The sequence below is a fragment of the Bubalus bubalis genome, chromosome 11 (genome assembly GCF_019923935.1).
Source record: "Bubalus bubalis isolate 160015118507 breed Murrah chromosome 11, NDDB_SH_1, whole genome shotgun sequence".
NCBI lineage: Eukaryota > Metazoa > Chordata > Mammalia > Artiodactyla > Bovidae > Bubalus > Bubalus bubalis.
The window spans coordinates 65,354,622-65,375,664 of record NC_059167.1 but is presented as its reverse complement, the minus strand read 5'-3'; the positions used below and the strand labels follow the sequence as shown (position 1 = coordinate 65,375,664).

At 41.2% G+C, this 21,043-nt stretch overlaps 1 protein-coding gene across 10 annotated transcripts in view; it reads left to right on the top strand.

Annotated features, from left to right (window-relative positions):
• STARD9 (StAR related lipid transfer domain containing 9) overlaps window positions 1-21,043 on the top strand; it is a 118,234-nt gene that overhangs the window by 28,818 nt on the left and 68,373 nt on the right. The gene's annotated exons all lie outside the window — the stretch shown is intronic.

The window sequence follows — 21,043 nt, the reverse complement described above, 5'->3', positions numbered from 1 at the left end:
TTAAAATATACTGTAAAGCTCTTTCCTGGGGCTTTTTTCCAGTGTATACTCTGCAATGTTGACAGGAGAAATAATGTCCCTACCTAGCCTGCTAATCTCTGAAGAGGACAGGCAGGCCAAACACAGCCTTTCCTGGCTTTCTCCTCACCCTTCCTTTCTTTTTCTGACTTGCAGCTCTTAGTATCCTATTAGCCTTCTCTTAAATTCAGCCCCTGGTTTCTGGCTGTAGAGATGCGTTTTTGAAAGGTTGTTGTTGAATCACACGAAGACACCGGGATTCTTGGCCCCCGGAGAAGAATTCAATCCGGGGCCAGAGACGAGGCTTGATCGCTCAGAGCTTTTGTGTAATAAAGTTTTATTAAAGTATAAAGGAGATAGAGAAAGCTTCTGACATAGGCATCAGAAGTGGGCAGAAAGAGTACCCGCTTGCTAGTGTTAACAATGAAGTTATATAATCCAAAGAATGTCTGGAGGTTGTAAAGACCTCATCAGACCTACCCCCATAATTTACATTTTAAGATAACACTGTCCTCAGGCAGGATACATCTTTGTAAAGACCAGGTCTACTCCCATAATTTACATTTTAAGATAACAGAAGGTTTAATCCAGAGACTGTCCTTAGGCAGGATACATTATTGTTATATAATCCTAAGGAATGTGGAGAAAGAAAAAAAGTTTGTCCTTTCTTCCTCCTTGAGAATTCCAGACCCCTCTCTCCTTGGGGACCCCTAGACTCCTTATCAACCTGCCTAGGAACTGACTCTCTCATTTTGATGTGTTCTCTCTCTCTCTCTTTTTTTTTTTTTTGTGGCTATACCATGAGTCATGTAGGATCCTAGTTCCCCAACCAGGGATATCAAACCCATGCCCCCTGCATTGGAAGCTCAGGGTCTTAACCATTGAACTTCCAGGGAATTCCCTATTTTAGTTTGTTTTTGCTTTGTGTTTTACATTTATAAGATATACTGAAAGTGAACAGGTGCATTTCTTTATTAAAAAAAAATGTTACAGAGAACATCTTCCAAACAGAGTAGATTAGCAAGGTTTTAGTATGTGTGCTGCTTTAGTATCCTCCTCAGTTTTGGTACTCTTCAGGCTGAGTGTATGCCAGATTTAACTGTTGTATGTAGGATTATATTATAGCCCAGCATTATGAGTTATTATCCACATGCAAGCAGAGCAGTTGGCAAGCTTTCTGGGAAGCTGTGCCTTTGCTTGGGGTAGCTTCACGCTTGATCACATGGCCCACATAGAAATGGAAGGTATATACATAAAGGGGAGCCGATAAGAAGAAAGGTCATAGAGTTAGAATTTTGTAAACCGGGCAGACTTTATGATGACTTTTTAAGATGACTTTAAAAAGTCATGCATCATGCACTTGTGGTTTTTGTTAAGACTGGGCTGTAGTGCCACAGAGTCTGAGTTGGAACCCCATCTCTGACATTACTAGCTGTGTGACAGGGCAACTTTCTGGACTGCTCTCTGATTTAGTTGTTTCATCTGTAAAATGATGATAATAGTATCAACTTCATGGATTATTGTGAGGAGTAAATTATTAATGTATCTAAAGTGCTATAAATATCACCTAGTACATTTCAATAGTGAATAAATGTTGTTCTTGTTACTTTAACATCTGTCATACCACTAGATTGGCAACTGTCTGAACCTCTTCTTTTTTTTAAATCTAAATGCCAGTCAGTATGGCATTGAGGTAGAATATAGAGTTTCCACTACGGAAGTTTACTTCACAGCCAACTTCATTTGCACTTGTTTATTTCATGAGATGAGGACATATATCCACAGCATGGGAAAGAACAATAACGTTTTTTAAGGCTTAGTCTTCGTTTCCTATAAATTCTTTCTATAGTAACGTAGAACCATTGTAAACTTCTTATCAGTTTCACTCTGCAGAGGTGGCTGAAGTTTTCCTTCTCAAAGAAAGTGAAGTTTCCACATCAGCAAAATTGATATTACCTGGGAACTTATTGGGCTCTACCTCAGACCTACTGAATCCAAATTCTAGGGGTGGCATCCATCAAACTTTTTAAATAGCCCTCCAGGTGATATGATACATTCTAAAATCCAGAACCGCCACTTTACAAATTTTCTACTATATGTAGACAGTGGGGACACGTAGTCATAAGTATAGGTTAGGGGAAGGATTAGCTAGGAAACACATTATCTTAATGAGCTAACTTCTTCCCAGTGTAATATTCTTTAGTTTACAAAGTGCTTTGACATATATTGTAATCGTCACATATATTTGTCACAAAATGTTGTGGTAGGTACCATTATTTCCACATCTTATTTTTTATATTTTTGGCAGCACTGGGTGTAGGATCTTAGTTCCCCACCCGGGAATTGGACCTGTGCCCCCTGCAGTGGAAGCACAGATTCCTAACCAGCAGGGAAGTCCCTGTTTCTATATTTTAGAAGAGTTGATAAAGACTGCTGTCACCTAATAAGTTGCAGAACTGGGAACTTTGTCATTTGAAGTATCCCGAGTCCAAATCCTGGCATCTTTCTGTAGCACTGCATAGCCTTTCTGTCCTTGAGCTGTGAGTGGGCTGGTTTTTGTCTGGCTTTCTCAGTAACAGACCCAGAAATGAGGAGCTGTGAAGGTCATTTATTAGGAAGTATTGCTGGAAAAGGAAGTGGTTGGTAGGGAGGGGAACTGAGACTAGCAAGGACAGGAAGGAGGAGACCAAGCAACTCCATAGACATGCCCTGAAGACAGAGTATAGTGAAGTGAAAGTCACTCAGTCATGTCTGATTCTTTGCGACCCCATGGAATTCTCCAGACCAGAATACTGGAGTTGGTAGCCGTTCCCTTCTCCAGGGGATCTTCCCAACCCAGGGATTGAACCCAGGTCTCACGCATTGCAGGCAGATTCTTTACTAGATGAGCCACAAGGGAACTCCAAGAATACTGGAGTGGGTAGCCTATCCCTTCTCCAGTGGATCTTCCCAACTCAAGAATTGAATTGGGGTCTCCTGCATTGCAGGCAGATTCAGAGTATAGAGTTTTCTGAATCAAGAATCGAACCTGTCAATCTTAAGGGAAATCAACCCTTGAATACTAATTGGAAGGACTGATGCTGAGGTTGAAACGCCAGTAGTTTGGTCATCTGATGTGAACAGCTAACTCATTGGAAAAGTCCCTGATGCTGGAAAAGATTGAAGGCAGAAGGAAAGGAGGGCGTCAGAGGATGAGATAGGTGGATGGCATCACTGATGCAGTGGACATCAACTTGGGCAAACTTTGGGAGATGGTGAGGGACAGAGAGGCCTGGTGTGTTGAAGTCCATGGGGTTGCAAAGAGTCAGACATGACTGATTGACTGAACAGCAACCACAATCAAAAATGTCCTGAGTTTCCCTGCATCCATCAGTCACTGGTAATAATTGCCTTTTGAAGAACATCTGGCTCTTAAAAGGAGTTCCTGAGGGGAGTCCTCCAAAAAAAGAGACAAAGAGATACAGATAATAACTTTTGGAAGTTAAAGCACACCCATTGGCTGGTACACATGAAAATAGTAAAGAAATCCAAATGTTTTATATATAGATGTAGAACATTAACAGCACCTGCTATACCATCAAAGCTGGTCAGAAGAGTATGGTAGGAAACTAAAGAATTCTGAAATACATGCTGATACCAGAGTGGGCTATGGGAAAACCACTCTGTGTGTCCTGTCCCTAAGACTTCCTGGGAGAGCCCTGTGCCTCCCACCATGTGTCTTCTAGTTAGGTCTGTGGTCTATAAACAGTCTCCTGTATCTTCTACATCTACCAGTGTGGGCATTAAGAATTGATATTCATAAAGATGACTTCAAGTCCTGCCATTGCCAAATCTTTAGACACTAAGAAAGAATATACTGAATAATTTGAAATTTTTAATGTACATGAAGTTGACAGTGATTTCTGGTTAACTAAAATATCAGAAATATCTTTTTATTAAGAAAATCTCATTTTGTGATCATTTAGCCAAAAGTGGCTTGGAACTTCCTTGGTGGTCCAGTGGCTCAGACTCCATGCTCCTAATGCAGGGGTCCCAGGTTCAATCCCTGGTAAGGGAACTAGATCTTACATGCCACAACTAAGACCCTGCACAGCCAAATAAATAAATTGAATAAATAAAAGTGGCTTAACTATTGCTATGTGAAGATCATTCATGCTGTTCACTGAATATTCATGGCTGTTTATCTCCTATTGTGTGATACAATTTCACTTTCTGGTCCCATTGTGTGTGGGGGGAGGGGTGTTGCATATGATGAGCTCTGTGAGTATATTTAAGAAGAAATGATGTCTAAGCCTTCAGTTGCTGATCTATGACCTTGCAAAGCCCTCTTTCCTTCTGGCATCAAGATCAGTAACATTGGAGATAGATAGTTCTGTCAGAGAAGCTATAACCACCAAGACTCCCTACTGACCCACAAGTAGCATGAGCCAGAAATAAGCTTTTGTTGTTTTCAGCTACTATGCTTTAGGGATTTGCTGCTGCTGCTAAGTCGCTTCAGTTGTGTCCGACTCTGTGTGACTCCATAGACGGCAGCCCACCAGGATCCCCCGTCCCTGGGATTCTCCAGGCAAGAGCACTGGAGTGGGTTGCCATTTCCTTCTCCAATGCATGAAAGTGAAAAGTGAAAGTGAAGTCGCTCAGTAGTGTCTGTTGCTCAGTTGTGTCTGACCCTTAGTGACCCCATGGACTGCAGCCCACCAGGCTCCTCCGTCCATGGGATCTTCCAGGCAAGAGTACTGGAGTGGGGTGCCATCGCCTTCTCCCTTAGGGATTTGCTACAGTAGCCTGACTTTGTCCTGACTGCTAACTCTTCAATGTTGAGCTTGTTGAGTAACTTTAACTTTAGTAGTGCATGCATGCTTCAGTTGTGTCCGACTCTGTACGACTCTATGGACTGCAGCCCGCCAGGCTCCTCTGTTCATGGGATTCTCCAGGCAAGAATACTGGAGTGGGTTGCCGTTTCCTCCTCTAGGGGATCTTGCTGACCCAGGGATCAAACCCGATGCCTAGGATGTCTCAAATGCATTAGCAGGCAGGTTCTTTACCACTAACACCACCTGGGAAGCCCAGCTTTGGTAGAGTATCAGGTATCTTAAGAAAATGGGTCAAGGTGATTTGTTCATGTACTTTCATTTATTTTCAATGATAAATGATCTTAATGTGTTTCAAAGTGTTGTTGTTCAGTGGCTCAGTCATATCCGACTCTTTGCACGCCCATGGACTGCAGCACACCAGCTTCCCTGTCCTTCACCATCTCCTGGAGCTTGCTCAAACTCATGTCCATTGAGTTAGTGATGCCATCCAACCATCTTGTCCTCTGTCTTCCCCTTCTCCTCCTGCCTTTGATCTTTCCCAGCATCAGGGTCTTTTCTAATGAGTTGGCTCTTTGCCTAAGGTGGCCAAAGTATTGGAGCTTCAGTATCAGTCCTTACAGTGGATATCCAGGACTGATTTCCTTTATGATTGACCTAATTAAAATTCAAAGCTTCTGCACAACAAAGGAGCCTATAAGCAAGGTGAAAAGACAGGCTTCAGAATGGGAGAAAATAATAGCAAATAAAGCAACAGACAAAGAATTAATCTCAAAAATATACAAGAAACTCCTGCAGCTCAAATCCAGAAAAAAAGACCCAATCAAAAAATGGGCCAAAGAACTAAACAGACATTTCTCCAAAGAAGACATACAGATGGCTAACAAACACATGAAAAGATGCTCAACATCACTCATTATCAGAGAAATGCAAATCAAAACCACTATGAGGTACCATTTCACACCAGTCAGAATGGCTGCAATCCAAAAGTCCACAAGCAATAAATGCTGGAGAGGGTGTGAAGAAAAGGGAACCCTCTTACACTGTTGGTAGGAACACAAACTAGTACAGCCACTATGGAGAACAGTGTGGAGATTCCTTAAAAAACTGGAAATAGAACTGCCATACGACCCAGAAATCCCACTGCTGGGCATACACACCGAGGAAACCAGAATTGAAAGAGTGACGTGTACCTCAATGTTCGTCACAGCACTGTTTATAATAGCCAGGACATGGAAGCAACCTAGATGTCCATCAGCAGACGAATGGATAAGAAAGCTGTGGTACATATACACAATGGAGTATTACTCAGCCATTAAAAAGAATACATTTGAATCAGTTCTAATGAGGTGGATGAAACTGGAGCCTATTCTACAGAGTGAAGTAAGCCAGAAAGAAAAACACCAATACAGTATACTAATGCATATATATGGAATTTAGAAAGATGGTAATGATAACCCTGTATGTGAGACAGCAAAAGAGACACTGATGTATAGAACAGTCTTTTGGACTCTGTGGGAGAGGGAGAGGGTGGGATGATTTGGGAGAATGGCATTGAAACATGTATAATATCATATAAGAAACGAATTGCCAGTCCAGGTTTGATGCAGGATACAGGAAGCTTGGGGCTGGTGCACTGGGATGACCCAGAGGGATGGTACGGGGAGGGAGGTAGGAGGAGGGTTCAGGATTGGGAACACGTGTACACCCATGGCGGATTCATGTTGATGTATGGCAAAACCAATACAATATTATAAAGTAAATAAATTTAAATTTAAAAAAAACCTTAAAAAAAAAAGAAGGCTTTCTTATCTCTCCTTGCTATTCTTTGGAACTTCGCATTCAGATGGGTATATCTTTCCTTTTCTCCTTTACCTTTCACTTCTCTTTTCAGCTATTTCTTTGTAAGGCCTCCTCAGACAACTATTTTACCTTTTTGCATTTCTTTTTCTTTGGGATGGTTTTGATCACTGCCTCCTGTACAGTGTTATGAACTTCCATCCATAGTTCTTCAGGCACTCTGTCTATCAGATCTAATCCCTTGAATCTGTTTGTCACTTCTACTGTATAATTATAAGGGATTTGATTTAGATCATATTTGAATAGCCTAGTGTCTTCCCCTGCTTTCTTCAGTTTAGCCTGATTTTTGCAATAAGAAACTCATGATCCGAGCCATAGTCAGCTCCCGGTCTTGTTTTTGCTGACTGTACAGAGATTCTCCATCTTCACCTGCAAAGAATATAATCAACCTGATTTTGGTATTGACCATTTGGTGATGTCCATGTGTAGAGTCGTCTCTTGCATTGTTGGAGGAGGGTGTTTGCTCTGACCAGTGCTTTCTCTTGGCAAAACTCTGTTACTTTGCTCTGCTTTATTTTGTACTCCAAGGCCAAACTTGTTTGTTACTCCTGGTATTAAAAGTATTAGAAGGCCTTTCATGTATGCAGGACCCTGTTTAGTTTTTCTTTGACTCCTTTTCCTCTTGGAACCCTCAAACCCACTTATATTTTTGAAGAAGTTGGCTCTAAAAAGGACTTTCGCCCTATAGCTCTGGATGGCAAACTAGTAATATGTCCTGTGGATGCCATCTGGCCACCACCCGAATTAGTAAAGTTTTCTTGGAGCGTAGCCATGCCATTTGTTTGTGTAGTATTTGTGGATGCTTTTGTACTACAAAGGCAGAGCTGAGCAGTTGTGACAGAGACCATATGGCCCATAAAGCCTAATATATTTGCTGTGTGGCTCATAATAGAAAAATTTTGCCAGCTCCTATCTCACAAATCCTGATTACTAGGAATAGAAAGATTCTCAGATGATTTGCCTGAATTGTTGCAGATACCTAGCTCTTGGAGGTTCTGTCTGATAGAATGAAGGTCTTCTCCTGGGTCTGCTGTTGTTGTTTAGTCATTAAGTTGTGTCAGACTCTTTGCAACCCCATGGGTCTGCAACATCCCTTTATTTTATCCACTACCTTGAAGGCAATGAAACAGCATATCCCTTTGGGATTCTGCCTGTGAAGATGCCAAGATGCCCTCACACCTAATAATCCAACCACCTTCTTTGTCTTTGTTCAGACCAGCTGCTGGGCAAACTGCTAACAAGTCCACTTGCCATGTGACTGCTGCTCAGAGATCCTGCTTTGTGCCTGTTGGTGATGACAGTTAAAGCTGCCATTGTGATAGGGCTTTTTCAAGCTGCCTGGGAGAGAGGTGATCAGGTTGTCTCACATGATGGGTCATGAATGTGAGGCTATGTGAGGAAATCAGGAAACTGGAAACTGTCTGCCGTATCCACCGTCACACAGCCAGGCCACACAACAATGGAGCATTATTCATCACCGTTCAGAATCCAGTAGTAACTGTAGGAGACCAACAGCAGCTCTCTGTCTACCATTCAGAGCTCCCCAAGAGAGTTCCTCTTTAACCGATTTGGCATACCCTTATTAACATTCTTTTTTTTTCAGGTTTTTTTTTTTTTTTTTTAATGGTGCTATCTGTTTATTTTATCTTGTTTTTGGCTGAGATGTGCAGCATGTGGGATCTTAGTTCCCTGACCAGGGATTGAACTCAAGCCCCCTGCAGTGGAAGCACTTAAAGTGTGGAGTCTTAGCTACTGGATCCCAGCAAGTCCCCCTTATTATTAACAGCATCCTTATTTGGGGTCATCTAAAGGTTGACAAGGGTTTCCCTGGTGGCTCAGTGGTAAAGAATCTGCTTGCCAATGCAGGAGACACGGGTTCAATCCCTGGGTCAGTAAGACTCCTTGGAGGAGGAAGTGGCAACCCACTCCAGTATTCTTGCCTGGAAAATCCCATGGACAGAGGGCTACAGTCCATGGACTCTCAAAGAGTCAGACACGACTTAGCAGCTAAACGACAATGCTTGACAGTCTCTCTTTTGCCTGTACTTACTTTGCTTGGGGCACAGTCAGATGGGGCGTAGAAAAAGGGTTAAATGACAAAAGATGGTAGATTACAATCAAGGAATCGCTTGTGATCATCTTTTTAAAAGCGGCTGTGGGAATAGCAAGAGTCTTCGATTCTGTTCCCGTAAGTCCACCTTTCTTCTTTTCTCACATGAACTTGTCTAAGGAATCTCTTTTTGCAGGGAGGAGGGAAGCGGTAGCGCTAGATGGCCATGTATCTGTCCTGTGAATTCCTTCCTTATGTCCAGAGAGTACAAAAGGCGCATATGGGACCTACCAGATCTCACGTGCCACTTGGACAGTTGTCTATGGGAACATTCCTTAGCAAAAAACAGTTAGAAATAGACTAATCTTGTATAAACAAAGATATGTGTTTTGGTGATCTCAAAGTTCAGTTTTCTTGATTCCTTCAGGAACTAGGGACTTAAACTAAAAATATGAATTTATGTTTCTGTGTGTATATCTGTTTGAGTATTTGCTGCTGTGTGCAGTTGCATTTTTTTTTTAATTTATTTGTTTGGCTATGATGGGTCTTAGTTGCTGCACTTGAGAGCTTTGATCTTTGTTGCAGCATGTGGGATCTAGTTCCCTGACCAGAGATTGAGCCTGGACCTCTTGCATAGGGAGCACAGGGTCTTAGCCACTGGACCACCAGGGAAGTCCCCAACTTTTTTCTTTACTTTTTTCTCTTTGCATAAAAAAGAAGCCCTAGATAAGTAGACAGGGATTTCTGTTTTTATCTTTTTAAAACATAATTTTATGTACTTATTTTTGGCTGTGCTGGGTCTTCATTGCTGCACATGGGTTTTCTCTAGTTGCCATGAGTGGGGGTTACTCTTTAGTTGCAGTGCTCAGGCTTCTCATTGTGGTGGCTTCTCTTGTTGTGGAGCACAGGCTCTAGGGCATGCGGGCTTCAGTAGTTGCAGCACGTGGGCTCAGTAGTTGCAACTCCCAGGCTCTAGAGCACAGGGTTAATAATTGTGGTGCACGGGTTTAGTAGCTCCATGGCATGTGGAATCTTCCTGGATCAGGGATTGACCCATGTTTCCTGCATTGGCAGGCAGGTTCTTCACCACTGACCCACTAGGGAAGTCCTGTTTTTATCTTTTGAATAAGGTGATAAAAGTTGCATTCAACAGAGAGGGTATATTTTAGGGTCTGATATTAGAGGGACCCTAGACTTTCATCTCCATTTTAGATGAAGGGTGGGGAAGTATGTGATTAAAAGTATGGTTTGTTTTCCAGTTTCACAGATTACTTGCTGTGATCCTGGGCTAGTCCCTTTATCTCTCTGTGCTTTACTTATCTGTAAAAGGGCGTAATGATACCTACCTCAGAGTTGTTGTGAGGACTAAATGAGTAAGTAAATATAAAATACTTAGAACTGTGCTTTTGTTGTTGTTTAGTTGCTAAGTCATGCCCGACTCTGTTTCGACCCCATGGACTACAGCCCACCAAGCTCCTCTGCCCATAGGATTTCCCAAGCAAGAATACTGTAGTTTCCATTTCCTTCTCCAGGAGATCTTCCAAACCCAGGGACTGAACCCACGTCTCCTGCAGTGACAGGTGGATTCTTTACCATTGAGCTACTAGGGAAGCCCAGAACAGTGCTTCGGAGAAGGCAATGGCGCCCCACTCCAGTACTCTTGCCTGGAAAATCCCATGGACAGAGGAGCCTGGCAGGCTACAGTCCATGGGGTTGCTAAGGGTCGGACACGACTGAGCGACTTCACTTTCACTTTTCACTTTCATGCATTGGAGAAGGAAATGGCAACCCACTCCAGTGTTCTTGCCTGGAGAATCCCAGGGATGGGGGAGCCTGGTGGGCTGCCGTCTATGGGGTCACACAGAGTCGGACATGACTGAAGAGACTTAGCAGCAGCAGCAGAACAGTGCTTAGCAGATAATAAATGCTGCTGGAGTGGGGCGCCATTGCCTTCTCTGATAATAAATGCTACATAAGTATTATTATTATTAACTTCTTGATACCTGATCACAATCTTATCCAGCATTCAATAATTTCTCCAATACCTTTTCTATTCACAATAATATGTCCCTCTGTCCTCTCTGGTAGCATGTGCATTTTAATAGAGGCACTGTAAAGTTACAGCTAACTCAGATAAATTACTATACTGGAGAGAATTTATAGTATTCTGCAGGGTGGTGGGGAAAATCATTTAGGGGCACATTGTGACAAGAGGTTGAAGAATTGGGGGCCATCACATGCTTAGAGAGTATCTAGAAAGGTATAAAATTGAATATGTCTCATCTTCCTTCCATTTCTAGCCCCAGATTTTCTAAAGTCAAGCAGTCATAGGGTCTGCACAGCCTTCTGTGGAAATCTGAGCTGGCTCTGTAGCTTCCCTCCTGTGTCTCATAACCATGTTCAGCAACAAGAATGCTAACTGACCACTGATTGCCCTAATAGATTCAAGAGCACAATAGTACAGAAATGATGTAGTGCTGAGTACTGGATAATGTGGAACCAAGGAAAGCTAAGCTAAGAAGGACAACCAGGTGCTGAAAAGGAGAAATGTAAGGTTGCTTCCTGATGCTGCTCCTTCTCTACTGCTGGAAAACAGAAACGACCAGGGCGCTGTAAATCGGTCTGTTGTTGATACTGTCAAAGACATCAGTAGCAACACTTTGGAAAGCCAGGTCAAAGCTACTCAAGCTGCTGGGAAACTGCCTTCTAGGAAAAACAACCCCCAGTAGGCAACATAATCTGGGCTGGTTTGATTCCAAAGTTTGTGTCCTTCTTGGGCAGAACTGACTGTAGTCCGGTTCAGTTTGAATCTACTTGAGTGTTCACCAGCATTGCTTCCAGAATGTCAGAACAGACTGGGGCTGCGGTAGATAGAGGTGCTGCCCCAGCATTCATTTCTCTACTGGCATCTCTCTATGATTACATCAGTGAACAAGCTGCACGGGCTCTTGGAAACATTGCAGGTGATGGTTTTATTTTCCAAGACTTGGTTATCAAGTGTGGTACCATCAATCTGCTGTTGGGTCCTTTTGCAGTTCCTAATGTATCATCTTGAATATGCAGTTACTTGCAGCACCTTAGTTGAATCCTTGCTAGATGCTACTGAGTAAATTATTTTTTTAAGTAATTAATTAATTTTTGGCTGTGCTGGGTCTTCATTGCTGTGCATGGACTTTCTCTAATTACAGCAAGTGGGGAATACTCTCAAGTTGCAGTGCACAAGCTTCTCATCGCAGTGACTTCTTTTGTGGCAGAGCATGAGCTGTAGGTACCTGGGCTTCGGTAGTTGCAGCACACAGGTTCAGTAGTTGTGGCTTGCGGGCTCTAGAGCATGGGCTCAGTAGTTGTAGTGCACAGGCTTAATTGCCCTGACGCATGTGGGATCTTCCCAGACCAAGGATCAAACCTGTGTGCCCTGAATTGGCAGGCAGTTTCTTATCCACTGGACTGTCAGGGAAGTCTGAAAATTCTACTTTGCTTCATCTCCTGTATCATGATGTCCAAAAGTACTAGCAAATGCACAGACAATGTCAGATATTAAAGCTGGCCACTGGCACCAGATCCAGTGAGTTGTGAATCATGGTTTAGTCCCATTCTTCATTGGTGTTCTAAGGCAGACTTTAAGATGCAAAAAGAAGCTGTGTGGGCTGTGAACAACCATAGAAGTGGTGGAGCAGTTGAACAGATTGTGTAACATCATTCATGTGGCATAATAGAACTGTTGATGAACCTCTTAACTGTGAAACATACCAACATTACCCTAGTTATTCTGGATGCCCTTTCAAGTATCTTGGGTTGCTGAGAAATTAGGTGAAACTGAGAAACTTGGTGTAATTGAAGAATGCAGAGGTTTGGATAAAACTGAAGCTCTATAAAACCGTGAAAATGAGTAAGTGCCCAAAGCTTTATTAAACTTGATCGAGAAATACTTCTGCATGGAGGAACAAGAATATCAAAATGTTGGGCCAGAAACTACCTCTGAGGCTATAGTTCAGGATGGCATTCTGAGACCATTATCTTTCAGACTATACAACTGAAGCATAAGTTTGTTATACCAAACATGTACTATGTTTGGTATAAGTTTGTCTTTCTGTTTCTCTACTAAGAGTTCTTTAAATGTGGTTTGCTTTTGTAGCACTTTTTACAAGGAGACTACACTTGAACAGTTCCAAACTGTACATATTGTATGAAGCTTCTCTCAGTGGGTTTATTTCTGTGTGGAATTTCATATTTTGCAGTATCCTGTAAATAAAGATTATTTCATCTTTTATTTTAAAAAAAGGGCAGCAGCTGCTGTTGTGGGTTATCAGGCAGTCAGGGCTTACATGGTTCAGGGGAGGCCTCAAGCTTTGCAGCAGTTCTAATAGAAGAAGTTTGACTTTATATTTTGTAGTGCCTATATGTAAGGGATGGAATGCATGAATTGTCAGGGGATTGTGGTGCAAGGTGAGGGAAAAGTTGTCATTGGTCAGTCACAGTTCTTGGTATTTACCCAAAGGAGTTGAGAAATACATCCACACAAAAACCTGTGCTCGAAATGTTTATAGCACCTTTATTCATAGTTGCCAAAATTTGCAAGCAGCCAAAGTGTCCTTCAATAGGTGAATGTGTAAACTATGGCACCTCCAAATGATGGGATAGTCAGCCTTAAAAAGAAATGAGAGGGCTTCCCTGGGGGCTCAGTGGTAAAGAATCCCCCTGCCAGTGCAGGAGACACAGGTTCAGTCCCTGATCTGGGAAGATCCCATGTGCCATGAAGCAACTAAGCTTGTGTGCTACAATTACTGAGCCTGTGCTCAGCCCAGGAGCCACAACTACTGAGCCCAAGTGCCCCAGCTGCTGAAGCCTGAACATCCCCTGTGCTCCACAACAAGAGAAACCAATACAATAAGAAGCCCATGCATTGCAACTACAGAGCTGCCCCTGCTCACTGCAGCTAGAGAAAAGTCCACACAGCAATGAAGATCTAGCACAGCCATAAATAAATAAATAAAATTTTTTAAAAATAGAAAAAGAAATGAGATATCAAGTCATGAAAAGACATGAAAGAACCTTAAATGCATATTACTAAGTAAAATAACCTCAGATATGCAGATGGCACCACCCTAATGGCAAAAAGTGAAGAGGAACTAAAGAGCCTCTTGATGAAGGTGAAAGAGGAGAGTGAAGAAGCTGGCCTAAAACTCAACTTTCAAAAAACTAAGATCATGGCATCTGGTTCCATCACTTTATGACAAATAGATGGGGAAGAAATGGAAACAGTGACAGATTTATTTTCTTGGTCTCCAAAATCACTGCTGATGGTGACTGCAGCCATGAAATTAAAATGTACTTGCTCCATGGAAGAAAAGCTATGACAAACCTAGACAGGATGTTAAAAAGCAGAGACATCACTTTGCTGACAAAGATGTGTATAATCAAAGCTATGGTTTTCCCAGTAGTCATATATGTATGTGAGAGTTGAACTGTAAAGAAGGCTGAGCACTGAAGAATTGATGCATTCGAACTGTGGTGCTGGAGAAGACTCTTGAGAGTCCCCTGGACAGCCAGGAGATCAAACCAGTCAATCTGAAAGGAAATCAACCCTGAATATTTAATGGAAGGACTGATGCTGAAGCTGAAGCTCCAGTCCTTTGACCACTGATGCAAAGAGCTGACTCATTGGAAAAGACCTGATGCCGGGAAAGATTGAAGGCAGGAGGAGAAGGGTATGAAAGAGGTTGAGATGGTTGGATGGCATCACTGATTCAGTGAATATGAATTTGAGCAAATTCTGGGAGATGGTGAAGGACAAGCAAGCCAGGCGTGCTGCAGTCCATGGTGTCACAGAGTCAGACATGACTGAGCAACTAAACAACAACAAAGTGAAAGAAGCCAGTCTGAAAAGGCTGTATATTATATGATTGCAACTATATGACACTCTGGGAAACTATGGAGACAATGAAAAGATCAGTAGTTTCCAGGAGCTCATGGGAGGGAAGGAGGGATGAACAGGTAAAGTACAGGGGATTTTTTTTAGGGCAGTGAAATTATTCTTTATGATACTGTGCTGCTGCTGCTAAGTCACTTCAGTTGTGTCTGACTCTGTGCGACCCCAGAGACCGCAGCCCACCAGGCTCCCCTGTCCCTGGGATTCTCCAGGCAAGAATACTGGAGTGGGTTGCCATGTCCTTCTCTAATGCATGAAAGTGAAGTCGCCCAGTCGTGTCCAACTCTTAGTGACCCCGTGGACTGCAGCCTACCAGGCTCCTCCATCCATGGGATTTTCCAGGCAAGAGTATTGGAGTGGGGTGCCATTGCCTTCTCCGTATGATGCTGTTCAGTTCAGTTCAGTTTAGTCGTTCAGTCACGTCCGACTCTTTGCAACCCCATGAATCGCAGCACGCCAGGCCTCCCTGTCCATCACCAACTCCCGGAGTTCACTCAAACTCACGTCCATTGAGTCGGTGATGCCATCCAGCCATCTCATCCTCTGTCGTCCCCTTTTCCTCCTGCCCCCAATCCCTCCCAGCATCAGAGTCTTTTCCAATGAGTCAACTCTGCCTGAGGTGGCCAAAGTACTGGAGTTTCAGCTTTAGCATCATTCCTTCCAAAGAACACCCAGGGCTGATCTCCTTTAGGATGGACTGGTTGGATCTCCTTGCAGTCCAAGGGACTCTCAAGAGTCTTCTCCAACACCACAGTTCAAAAGCATTAATTCTTCAGCGCTCAGCTTTCTTCACAGTCCAACTCTCACATCCATACATGACCACTGGAAAAACCAAAGCCTTGGCTAGACACTGTAGTGGTGGTTATATATTATTATGTATTTATAAAAATTCATAGAACTGTACAAAACAAAAAATGAACCCTAATGTGAACTTTGGGCTTTATTTAATAATACTACATCAGTATTGGCTCATCAGTCACAACAAATGTATCATAGTAATGCAAGATGTTAATAATATTGGAGACTGAGGAGCGAGAGGAAAGAGGGCTGAAGGGGTGCATGAGACCTTTATAATTTCCACTCAACTTTTCTCTTAACCTAAAACTGCTCAAAAAATTGCTTTTTAACTTAGAAAAAGGTGAATAGATTAGGGAGAAAAATATTTGCAATGCATATGGCAGATTAAGGACTGCTCTTTATAATATACTAACAAGTCTTTCCTGAGAAGGCAATGGCACCCCACTCCAGTACTCTTGCCTGGAAAATCGCATGGATGGAGGAGCCTGGTAGGCTGCAGTCCATGGGGTCGCTAGGAGTCGGACACAACTGAGTGACTTCACTTTCACTTTTCACTTTCATGCACTGGAGAAGGAAATGGCAACCCACTCCAGTGTTCTTGCCTGGAGAATCCCAGGGATGGGGGAGCCTGGTGGGCTGCCGTCTCTGGGGTCGCACAGAGTCGGACATGACTGAAGTGACTTAGCATAGCATAGCATAGCATAGCAGAGCATAGCATAGCATAACAAGTCTTTCATATTGACAAAAAAAGAAAAGCAATCCAGTAGAAAAATGGGCAAAGGATATGAATAGACCCTTCTTGGGGAGAGCAAATTTAAATACTCCCACCAAAGAATGATGACTTCAAACTCACTGTTGTTTTAGTAACATCAAGATATGAATTTGTGTTGTTCAAATGAAGAGCAGTTAAAAAGATTCCTGGTGAGATGGTACCTCATTGTGGTTTTGATTTGCATTTCTCTGATAATGAGTGATGTTGAGCATCTTTTCATGTATTTGTTAGCCATCTGTATGTCTTCTTTGGAGAAATGTCTATTTAGTTCTTTGGCCCATTTTTTGATTGGTTCGTTTATTTTTCTGGAATTGAGCTGCAGGAGTTGCTTGTATATTTTTGAGATTAGTTGTTTGTCAGTTGCCTCATTTGCTATTATTTTCTCCCATTCTGAAGGCTGTCTTTTCACCTTGCTTATAGTTTCTTTTGTTGTGCAGAGGGATGGTATGGGGAGGGAGGTGGGAGGGGGGTTCAGGTTTGGGAACATGTGTACACCCATGGTGGATTCATGTTGATGTATGGCAAAACCAATACAATATTGTAAAGTAATTAGCCTCTAATTAAAATGAATGAATTTAATTAAAAAAAAAAAAGATTCCTGGTGGGAATATGAAGAAAAGGATTCTCTTATTAATTTTGTCAATAGAAATGTAAGTTATTATAGTCTTTTCGGAAAATAGTCTTAATATTTATGAAAATAAGAAATATTTTAATCCTTTGACCCAGCAGCCCCATTCCTGAAACAGTCTATAAAAAACATCAGTATATAAACATGAATGTTCAAAGATATTTATTGAAGCATTATGAGTAGGGATAAAATAATGAAAACAAGTGATTGCCCATTTATAGGAGAGTGATTGACTCTATTTTGGCATATTTACACCATGGAATATATTGCAAATTGTGTTGATTGAGAAAAACAAAGGTTAAAACAAAATTTTACTGAGACTTCTATTTAATAGAAATACTGAAAGGGAGATTTGGTAAAGTTTTTCCCAGTGTGAAGCAAAACAACAGGAAATAAGGAAACCTTGAAGAACAGTTTTAAATAAAAGGATAATAGCTTAGTGTTCAACAGATAAAATTTGTGTTTCCTGATAATTCTGGTGACAGTTATTTTGCTAGTGGCAGAATATCACAGTGGTTAAAGGCAACAGCTTTATTTAGAGGTACTTAGTACCCATGGAACTTCAATTTTCTCATGTGATAGAGAATTTTGATAATAGTAACTATCGTCATAGATGTATTGTGAGGATTAAATGGATTAATAATTTAAGGTGCTAAGAAGAAGAGAGCCTAACACAATAATTGTTTCATGTTACTAGCTGTATGAATCTAAAGCTCTGGTTTTGAATAAAACACTTTTTTCATAAAACTGAAGTATGGTTGATTTTTAATGTTGTGTTAATTACTGCTGTATAGCAAAGTGATTCAGTTATACATACATATATATACATATAATATTATACATTATATATTATATATACATATAATATTATACATATACATATAATACATATATATAAAATATTCTTTCCATTGTGGTTTATTATAGGATACTGAATATAGTTCTTTGTGCTATATAGTAGGACCTTATTGTTTATCTATTCTGTATATAAAAGCTTACATCTGCTGTACCTCATCATCTCTGTGTGATGATGAGAAGTAGAAGTACAACTCTGGGTATTTTGAGGTTTTCCTAAGTAACAGCATTAGTGAAAACATGTGTTTGAATAGTTTCCAGAGTTGTCTAGAATTATTTTCCAGTTTAAAGATGCCTGCTAACAGAATTTGTTTTTAGATTCTTTTAACTAATTTTTTTTCTCCTCCTTGAAATGACCCTCTTCTCACTCATCAACAGTTTCTATTACCTGTATTTGTGTATTTGAAATCATTATTTATTTCATCATTTTGAACCCTTTTTCATCCTAATTTGAAGTCACAGGTTTTTTTTTGTTGTTGTTAGGAGTCACCTTGGGACTCAGAGAACATAGTGTATAATAAAGAACTACAGAACTACCAAAAACAAGCAAACAACAACAACAAAAATCTAACAGTGAAAATTTTCTTTAGAAAAATACAGAGCAACCTTTAGCTTTGGACCTTAAATAGTCATCATTAAATCAGAGACATAAATCCAGAGACTTAGTTGATTCTAACCGGTTTTAGGAAGGGTATGTCTGATAAATGTTGCTGTTATCAGGGAATTCCATTCCTTGAGATTTATCTTGTGGATCTTTTTTGAAAATAAAGTTTATTTGTTAGAGCAATTTTAGGTTTACAGAAAAATTGAGCACAGAAATTCCATATACCTCCTTCCTCCCACCAGGTGGCGCTAGTGGTAAATCACCTGCCTGCCAATGCAGGAAACACATGAGAGGCAGGTTCAATCCCTGCGTCAGGCACATCCCCTGGAGGCGGCATGGCAACCCACTGCAGTATTCCTGCCAGCAGAATTCCATGGACAGAGGAGTCTGGCGGGCTACAGTCCATGTGGTCACAAAGACTCGGACACGAGTAATTGACTTACACTTTCACTTTTCACACATAATTATAGTATCATATATAGAGGAGTTTCACTGCCTTAAAAATCTTCTGCATCGCACCCATCATCTGTCCTTCCCCGGACTCCTGGCAACCACTGATTTTTTCTTTAACTGTCTCTATTGTTTTACCTTTTCCAGCATGTCATGTAGTTGGACTCATACAGTGTGTAGCCTTTTCAGATTGGCTTCTTTCACTTAGTGAGGTGCATTTAAGGTTCCTTCATGTTTTTTCATGCCTTAATAGTTCATTTCTTTTTAGCACTGAATAATATCCCATGTTCTGGATGTACCACAGTTTAGACATTCACTTATTGAAAGACATCTTGGTTACTTCCACGTTTTGACAGTTTTGAAGAAAGCATCTATAAATATCTGTGTGCAGGTTTTTGTGTGTGTATAAGTTTTCAGCCTCTTTGGGTAAGTACCAAAGAGTGAGATTGCCTCACTGTATGGTAAGAGTAATATATTTAGTCTTGTTTAAGAAAAAAAAACTGGCATAATGTCTTCCAAAGTGGCTGTACCATTCTGCATTCCCATCATCAATGAATGAAAGTTCCTATTGCTTCATCTCCTTGTAAGCATTTGGTGTTGCCAGTGTGTTAGATTTTGGCTATTTGTATAGGTGTGTGGTGGTGTCCCCTTGTTTTCATTTTCAATGCTAATGACATGATATTGAACATGAAAAATTCTGGTTCCTGGATTCAGTTGCCCCTATAAAATAGGTTTCGGCTTGAGCTTCAGGTATTGTGAGTCCCAAATCAGCAGCATCCCATGGGCTGACCCAGTCTAGTGAATGCTTAAAAAGACTGAAAGTTCTGTGTCACATGAAATCTATCAAATGTGTTCTTGTACTTATATTCCAGAAAAAAAAGTTACATTGCCCATCTCTCCTCCTGAACTGGATCTTCTAGATTATTAGATTCTAATCCTCTATATTAGATTGCCCTTTGGTAATTTATTTTAGCCTTCGAACTGTTTTTGGTATTCATATTGAGCTGTTCCCATATGCTTCATTATAATAACCACAGTGAGAGTAAACCACGATGTCATCTGGTTATGTTGTGCTCTGTTTAAGGATTTATGATGAGCTAAGCCTCACGGTTCGTAAAGAATGGAATCTTAAGTTTCCCCCAATTCCATGTTTGGAGCCTACCAGTTTTGCTTGTTCACACCTTTTACTGTTGAGTGGAAATGGCATCTTCAAAAATGTTTTTCATAAAACCTCCAGGTGATTATTTGAATTTGGATAAAGACATGGGCAAAGTAACATTCTCCTGTCTGCTTTCACAATCCACTGAGCTCATTCTGCCTGCTGTGTGAGCGGTGAGAAATAAATAACACTAGATGTGGCCTTGCTCTGTCTGCACCTCTGTTCCCACTTTCTGCTGGAGCACTGGAAAGAAAGGTTGAGTTTTGTGAACATTTCCAACTAGTAAATGGATGGCTGCCAACTCAGGTGTTCTAATTCAGATGATTCCTCCTTCAGTCCCTGGGAATTTAACCCAGACAGATGTCAGGAGGCACAGAGAATTCTGCCCAATTTTCAGCTTTGCAAATATAGAACCGAGCTGGGAGGGAGATTGGGAAAGGCGATGGGAATAGTATAACGTCTAGATCTTTCACCTCTACTTGGGTTATTATGGCCCTATGCCTGAATATTAGAAGCACTAAAAAACAAAATGCAAATAGTTCACTGATCAAGAAGCATGACTGCAGCTGCTGAAACAGAATAGTGTAGTGTAATCTTAGCTCAGCAACCCCTATCTTCATCCTCATGGTCCCTAGTTACATGTTACATGTATTATCTCACTTAATCTTCACAACAAACCTGTGATATAGACACAAAATATCCAATTTACCAGGGGGGAAAAAAAAGGTTTAAAGTTTAAGTAAATTGTTCAAGATCACACAGCTATTAACCATAAGAACCATGTTCCAATTTGGAACTGTATCAGGAGATTCATAGAATTTAAGGGAAAGTAGAAAATGGGCAAACCATGAGGCCTTAAGTCGCAGGGAGGCCAGGTAAAGCCATATCACAGAATAGTCTAGTTTGAGTACTGTGCTTGTTACTTGTACACTTCAGATGCAGTACTGTTGGACTCACGATCCCAACAAGGAGACTTGACTAACTCTTTCTTTGCTTTTGTGTCATTCTTTGAAATTTCAAGTTTTGCTAGCCTCATTTCACATGTTCACATTCTATCCTCCAGGAGATGGAGAGAATTATCTGGCCTATTTGACTTCTGTTGGGAGGGT